We start from the raw sequence: 7,388 nt of genomic DNA, 5'->3' as shown, positions 1-7,388 counted from the left end.
GTCTCTGACTCCTCTGAGGGGTCCTCCTCATCCTCCTCCATCTCAGGCTCCTCCTGATCCTCAACATCTAGCAGTGCCTCATCATGTTCACGCTCGAACATCTCAGGGTCCTCTATCTCAGGCGCCTACACATTAAACGAGCTAAGTTACTATCATGATACTTATAAGGGTTCCCGTAAGGGTTTTAACTGTCAGCACTACTCTAAGTAGTCCAACCATGAACTTGGAAAGAGTTCTTATTATCTTTGTGAGTTTGTTATTATATCGTCGCATCATCTCTGAGGTTTATAACGCTTAGCTCTGATACCATTTCTGTAACACCCCCAGATCCGGGGTCAGGGATCCGGGTCATTACGGTCTTTCTTTCCACAATATCACTTCACTTAATTAATAATAAATAACCTTCTGTTGTGACCCCACACTAACACACACCACAACCCATTATAGTCTCAGAGATGAAATTGAAATAAGTACAAGTCCTTGAATTCACAATTAAAAGTTATTACAACCCAAAATGATTACTTGATAAATTTACAGTTAATTGCCATTATCTGCCACAAGTTATAATTATACATAATTTGATTCTCAAAAGTAGAATGCCTGATCTACCAATAGATCTACCTCTGCAGCTATAGCAGCTACAACATCAACGGGAAGACGCGGGACGCTTCCCACGCGCTTGCGCTGGGTCTGCTGGAGTCTGGCCATCTTTCCTAACTGTTGTTGTGTGATGAAGAAATAAAGCAAGAGTGAGCCTTACAGCTCGCAAGATAATATATAGTGATAACAATAATACAAGTATCTAAATGGATACTTACTAGAATCTTTTATCATGTGTAAGATAATTACTTACTAGATATAAGTAAAAACAAGGGATGAAGTTACCAAATACTTCACTATACTTATATCAATTATAAAGTTACTTGAACTACCACTGTTCAAAGTATAACGAGCTTTCAACAGTTCATCACATAGATGAGACTACAAGACAGATTTGAATAGATTAAATCTTTGAAGTAGTATTGAAGGAAATGAAGTTATGATATACTTCATTAAGTTCCGATATATATATCCACATATACATCTTCCTTATACAGTCCCTGAAAACCTCTGTCATGTAAAGTATGAACAGAGTTTGTAACATCCAATGAATTTTTGGAAGGGAAAAAGAATTGTGGCATAAACCCGATATCTTGCTGATCAGGCAAAGATACCAATAAGTAACCTTTTCTACTAGTAGATGGACGAATTCCCCACTGGTCATCACCCTGGTCGCAATAGGACCTTATGCTGGACTGCCACTCAGCCACTTATGCATTTGATGGACTCCCACTGAGCCACTTACACTATCATGGACGCCCACTGAGCCCATGTTGCTTATGCCGACTCGATAGATGGACTTACTTCCCGAACGTTGGGTAAGTAATCAATTCATTTACCAAAACTGCAATCTTGTTGCGAATATAAAATACACCATAGAGCCGGATCCCTCAGGTTTTGAGCGAGTATTTAAATCCCCTTTTTAAAAGGAAGATCTTAAATATAAAAATGAGTTTTGGGATCCGCTCTAACTTTTAAAAATCATTTTGAAGACTCGAAAACACTTTAAAGAGTGTTTGGAGTAATGCTAATTTAATGAAGTAAATCAGTCCCAATATATTTAGAAAATGTCTGAATATTATTATTTAAATAATATTCCCATAAAGAATAATCTTTATACAAATAATTGAAGTAGAAGTTGTAAGACTTATACTTGAAATGAGTATTAAATAACCAAAGATATACTTATACGAAAGTACTATCTTTATTTGAATAATCGAAAATAAGTTTGATTATCGAAACATTATTCTTTAATAAAATAAAGAATATTATTAAATAACAAGCGGAGTCATAATACCTCGAATGAATATTATAAATAATATTCATTAAATAAAATAACGGAGTCATACATCCTCAAATGAATATTCAATTAATAATCATTAATAATATAACTGAGTCATAAGCCCTCGAATGAATATTCGAAATAATATTCAATAATAAAATAAAGGAGTCATAAGTCCTCGGATGAATTTCGAAATAATATTCAATAATAAAATAAAGTTAAAGTTATCGAATAAACCTTATTCGATTAATAGTTTTGAAAACTATAACCATATATATATAAAAATATATATATTATACTCGGGAACATCGACTCCCGGTTTAGAAATATGTTCACCTTTTGATCCCCTATACTAAGGGTAAACTCAATACCGCTTATCTCTAGCATAGGTATTATGCAACTGTAAGCATTTTAACCAACAGATATATAATCCAAGAATATGAAACAGGCATGCATATATACCATATCACATGCTACAATATATCGCAAGAACTTGCTAATAACAAATATGCATTTATCGCAAGATCATGCATATACACATATACATCACAACAACAGTATAACGGGTAGAAAACTTGCCTGAGCGACTGGGGTGATAAAAGGCTCGGGACGAGTCTGGTAACCTATAAACAAAAAGTAAGTTAGAATTAAACCAAAGTCACTTGTAAATCTACACTTTAACTAACTTAGACTCTAACGCTTGTTTTGCGCTGACTGATTCTCTTAAGTCACTCGAGTACCCTCGGCTCCACCATTTTTAATAATTTAACCATTACGAGTTTTAAGGCGATTCCTTCGCGAGTGTCTTACCAACTGCCTAACACTCTTGCCATAATTGTTTCATACATTAATTAACCCTTTTTGGTCTTTAACCAATGTTTCAAAGTAAGGCGAGGGGAAATGTTTCGTTCGCGAAATGCCGTTACTTAAAACGGTCGTTTCTCCTAAACCGTGCATCGGAATCAAACGAACTACATATCAAAACGAAGATCGTAACATGAACTATCTAAACATGGCAATGGTCATAATCTAGCAAGGAGTTCTCGGGTCCAAATGTTATGAACAAAAGCAGTCTAAAGTAAATCGGACATTACGACGGCTATGTTTACGCGATTTCCCAAATTTAAACCATTCCAAAACCATCACAATTCAACCCCAATCCATTCATACAACCAAAGTCCATCCTTATTACATCATAACATCCCCAATAAGTTCAATATTAACATTTATACTTATGCTTAAGCTTGAATTTAACTATACTTAAGTTCTTTTAACCAAAACAACAAGATTCACCATTCCATTTCACTACCACTCCAACCCAAACTCTAAACCACAAGAATTAAGCTACTATATCACCATAACAATTAAAATCATCTTATTATACAAAGGAATCTAGGGTTTGGAGATGATATACCTTCCTTGAAGTGGTGGGAGTAGCTAGGAAGCCTTAAGAAGCCTTGAGAAGTCTTAGGGATGCTTGGATCTTAAAGGAAAACAAGAAAAAATCAAGTTAAAAACTTTGAAATCACTATTCATTGTCTTCTTCATTGATTTCTTGAAGAATATTGAGAAAGAATTGAAGGCTTAAACTCATAAGATAGCCATAACTATGCATAAGGATGACTAGGGAATTATCTTACCAATTTAGGAAGCCTTGATCTTGAGTTTTGAAATTCCTTTCTCTTGAAAATGGCAAAAGCCGAGAGCAAGCCTTGGTGATGAAGAATAAAATTTTGTTTTGATGAGAAATGATTTGTTTGGCTTGGTGGATGAAATTAGATTTGTTTTATTTTAGGTCAATTACCCATTTACCCTTGATTTTGTGTGGTTAATATTCGACCACATTTCCTTCCTTCCCATGTCATGCTTATGTCATGCTATGATGTCATCTTTCCCTCCTTGTCCTCTTCTCATTGGTTGGGTGACATCATCCTCTCTAATCCCTTTGATTAACTTCCTAATTGTTTGGCTAATGACCGCTGATCTGTTATACGGTTCGCTTAACTTTCGTTTTTGTTTATCGTTTGAGGGATCATACCCGGGATCTTATTACTTAGGTTCCCTTAACCTTTCTCAATATATTATATTCCTTTTATGATCCTCTCTTATAATCCTTTAATTTAAATCCTTTTTATCCTGTTACCTTATACTCAATTTTTTCCGTATCTAGTGGATTTCCGGAAAAAGTCAAAGTGTTCGGAATTGGATTCTGACGATCTTTACATACACTTATATACCATATAGAGTACTAATAAAATCTCAGAATATCCATAACAGAACCCCTACATAGTGTGGCATGAAAAGTTTTCTCATTCAGCTAAAACACTATTCATAAGGGTTACAAAAAGTTGAAAATTTTGGGGGTTATTACATTAAATCATCTAGCTTCACTTTCCGAGAGAGAATACCTTTCATAAACTTTGCATAACTAGGCATCTGCTCAAGAGCCTCAGTGAAAGGTACGTTGATATGAAGTTTCTTGAACACCTCCAGAAACTTCTCAAATTGCTTGTCCAACTTTTTCTTCTGCAGCCGCTTAGGAAAAGGCGATGGAGGTTAAATCTGTTTCTCCCCTGTATTACCCTCAGGAGGAGTGTGCTCAACAGTAGTCTTCCGTGGTTCCACTTCTACATTCTTCTGCTCTACTTCTTTCTCAGCCCCAGCTTCTTCGGTCAACACTTGAGTTTGTTCGGGATTCGCAACCTTTCCAAACCTTAAAGTGATTGACTTTACCTGCTCCTTAGCTTCCTTTCTTCCTGGCACTTCAGTGTCACTGGGCAATGTACCAAGTTGACGATTTAGCAAGGCATTGGCAATTTGTCCGCATTTGATTTTCCGAGGTCTTGATAGAAACAGCTTGACTCTTGCACATAAGCTTCAACTCCTCTAATTCAGATTTCTCATTAGCTTGTTGCAGCTGAAGTTGTTGTCTTGGTGCATATTGCTATTGCTGAAAACCTGGGGGGTTGTACTGCTTAGCTGGATACTGCTGATAAGGCTGTTAAACCGTATTCTGAGCATTGCTCCAGCTGAAATTTGGATGATTGCGGTTGTTCGGATGATAGGTAGCTGGCACAGGTTGCTGCGATCGCTGAAAATTGCTCACGAACTGAGCTAATTCACTAGAAATTAGCACACTGATCTGTCTCATGGGCACCAGCACAAAGCTCACAGACACTAACGATTTGATTAACTCCATAATTAGCCAAATAGTCCACCTTCATCGTCAAAGCCTTAAGTTGGGCAGCTATAGCAGTTGCTGCATCCAACTCCAGAATTCCTGCTACTTTTCCCTGAGTCAGTCTCTGGGAAGGATTCTGGTATTCATTAGCAGCCATCATTTCGATCAATTCATAAGCTTCATTGTAGCTTTTAGCCCACAAGGCTCCTCCTGATGCTGCATCAAGCATGGGTCTAGAAGCAGCACCCAATCCATTGTAGAAACAGTTTATAATCATTCAACCAGGCATGCCATGATGTGGGCACTTTCTTAGTATCTCTTTATATCGATCCCAAGCCTCACACAGAGATTCTCCAGTTTGCTGAGCAAACTGAGTAAGAGCATTCCTGATTGTTGCAGTCTTCGCCATAGGGAAGAATTTAGTGAGAAACTTTTGTGCAAGATCTTCCCATTTAGTGATAGCCCCTGGTGGTAGAGAATGTAACCAGCACTTAGCTTTGTCCCTAAGAGAGAATGGGAAGAGTTGCGGCTTGATAGCATCTTCAGTCACACCATTGAACTTGAAAGTATCGCAGATCTCGATGAAATCCCTGATGTGCATGTTGGGGTCTTCAGTAGGAGAACCCCCAAACTGAACTGAGTTCTATATCATCTAAATCGTGCCTGCTTTGATCTCAAAAGTGTTAGCCGAGAAGGCTGGTCTGATGATGCTTGACTGAATGTCATTGATCTTAGGCTGAGAATAGTCCATCAAAGCCTTAGGATTTTTTTCTTGATCTCTCATCGCTACTACCACTGGTTCTTCAACTTTTTCTTTATCTTCTACCTTCTCTTCTTCTTCAAAGACTTCTCTTCGAACCACTATCGCTTCTTCCTCGGCTTGATCCAGATTTCTTTTACGAGTCTGAGAACGCGTATGCATACACGCTCTCTAGATCACCTGAAATAAGATAAGGAAACAGATAAGGAACAATGTCCGAGTCAATGAACTTTAACGACCACTGATGACAAACACATAAACTAAAAAATAATCAACACTGCAGTCCCCGGCAGCGGCGCCAAAAACTTGTTAGTCGCTAAATATGCGCTAATAATATACGTAAGTATACGAGTTCGCAAGTAGTATAGAATCTTTTCTAGTTCATTCCCACAGAGACTGTCTTTGGTTGACTGATTAATTTATGCACTTATATACCGATGATATGGTTATTATTCAATGCAAAGACGATAACAAATTAGGGTTGTTTATAACTAAAAAGTACGCTAACTACTATAACTACGAGAATAAGATTGAATGAATTAATATATATGACAAACATGGGATTCTAACTTTATTAATTACTTCATTCAATAGCCTTATTGTTCTCAACCTTAACATGCAATGGTGATGATACTAATCAGATAACACAAAACTGATAAACACCAACTTTCGTTGCACGAGTACCATACTACCAGACATTCACAAAAGAGATAGAAGCTGAATAGACACCAATTATATTGAGACCCTATATGTCTATAGAATTTGACAACATAACGGTTTAAGCATAAGTTATCCATCTTGATTACATAGGGAAAGCAAGATTGTTAAAATTACCTACGAATCATGCATAATAATAACACATGAACCTATGCTAGCATGGCAAGTTCTAAATTCTTAAATTCACTTTCGCTTCATTAAGAATTAACACTGTGGCGCCCTCCAAACCCGGGTCAGAAATTTGGGGTCCAGAACACATACACAATATATAAACCTGTATAAGAAATATTATTTGAAATGACCCTACTTTACATAACCACGGATCGCAACAGGTTAAAGTATGAAAACAAGCCACAATTTTAACTGATGTTACAACGTACCAAATCCCAGCTAATTTAACCTACAACTGATAATGAAATTATTCTTAAAATCTTACTATCTCACTACCGTATCAAACTCTTGCTAGCTCGATTCAATATTCGCTTTCAGAGAACACATATACTTATCATTTTAGGAAATAAATTGTCCGTTATATTTTACAGAATATTTATTTATAACTATATAACTATTTACATTCGACTGGTAGTTCTGTTATGTTACAGGGTACGTTCCCGAAAATAGGGCAGCGCTTCCTTTGTTTATCGGACTACCCGTCGAATACAATCGACGTCAACCAACCACAATCAAAACCACCAGTTCAACCCAACAATCAATCAACCGTTACAATCACAATTCCAATCTCGAATAATAATATATAACTACTATTTTCACTTCGAACTCATAAATAAAATTTGTACATTGATTATTTATTTATATTAAAATATTAGGACTCAGATAAAGATCATCAC

General features: G+C 36.5%; 1 non-coding gene across 1 annotated transcript; it reads left to right on the top strand.

Moving 5' to 3' along the window:
• The first annotated feature begins 5,350 nt into the window (after positions 1–5,350).
• On the top strand, positions 5,351–5,457 carry LOC141676121 (small nucleolar RNA R71). Its single transcript, XR_012556728.1, has one exon. It is a non-coding gene; the product is annotated as a small nucleolar RNA R71 (small nucleolar RNA).
• Positions 5,458–7,388: the final 1,931 nt, after the last annotated feature.

This window comes from Apium graveolens, chromosome 7 (genome assembly GCF_009905375.1).
Source record: "Apium graveolens cultivar Ventura chromosome 7, ASM990537v1, whole genome shotgun sequence".
Taxonomy (NCBI): domain Eukaryota; kingdom Viridiplantae; phylum Streptophyta; class Magnoliopsida; order Apiales; family Apiaceae; genus Apium; species Apium graveolens.
The sequence above is the reverse complement of the archived record's forward strand: the minus strand, read 5'-3'. Positions and strand labels throughout refer to the sequence as shown.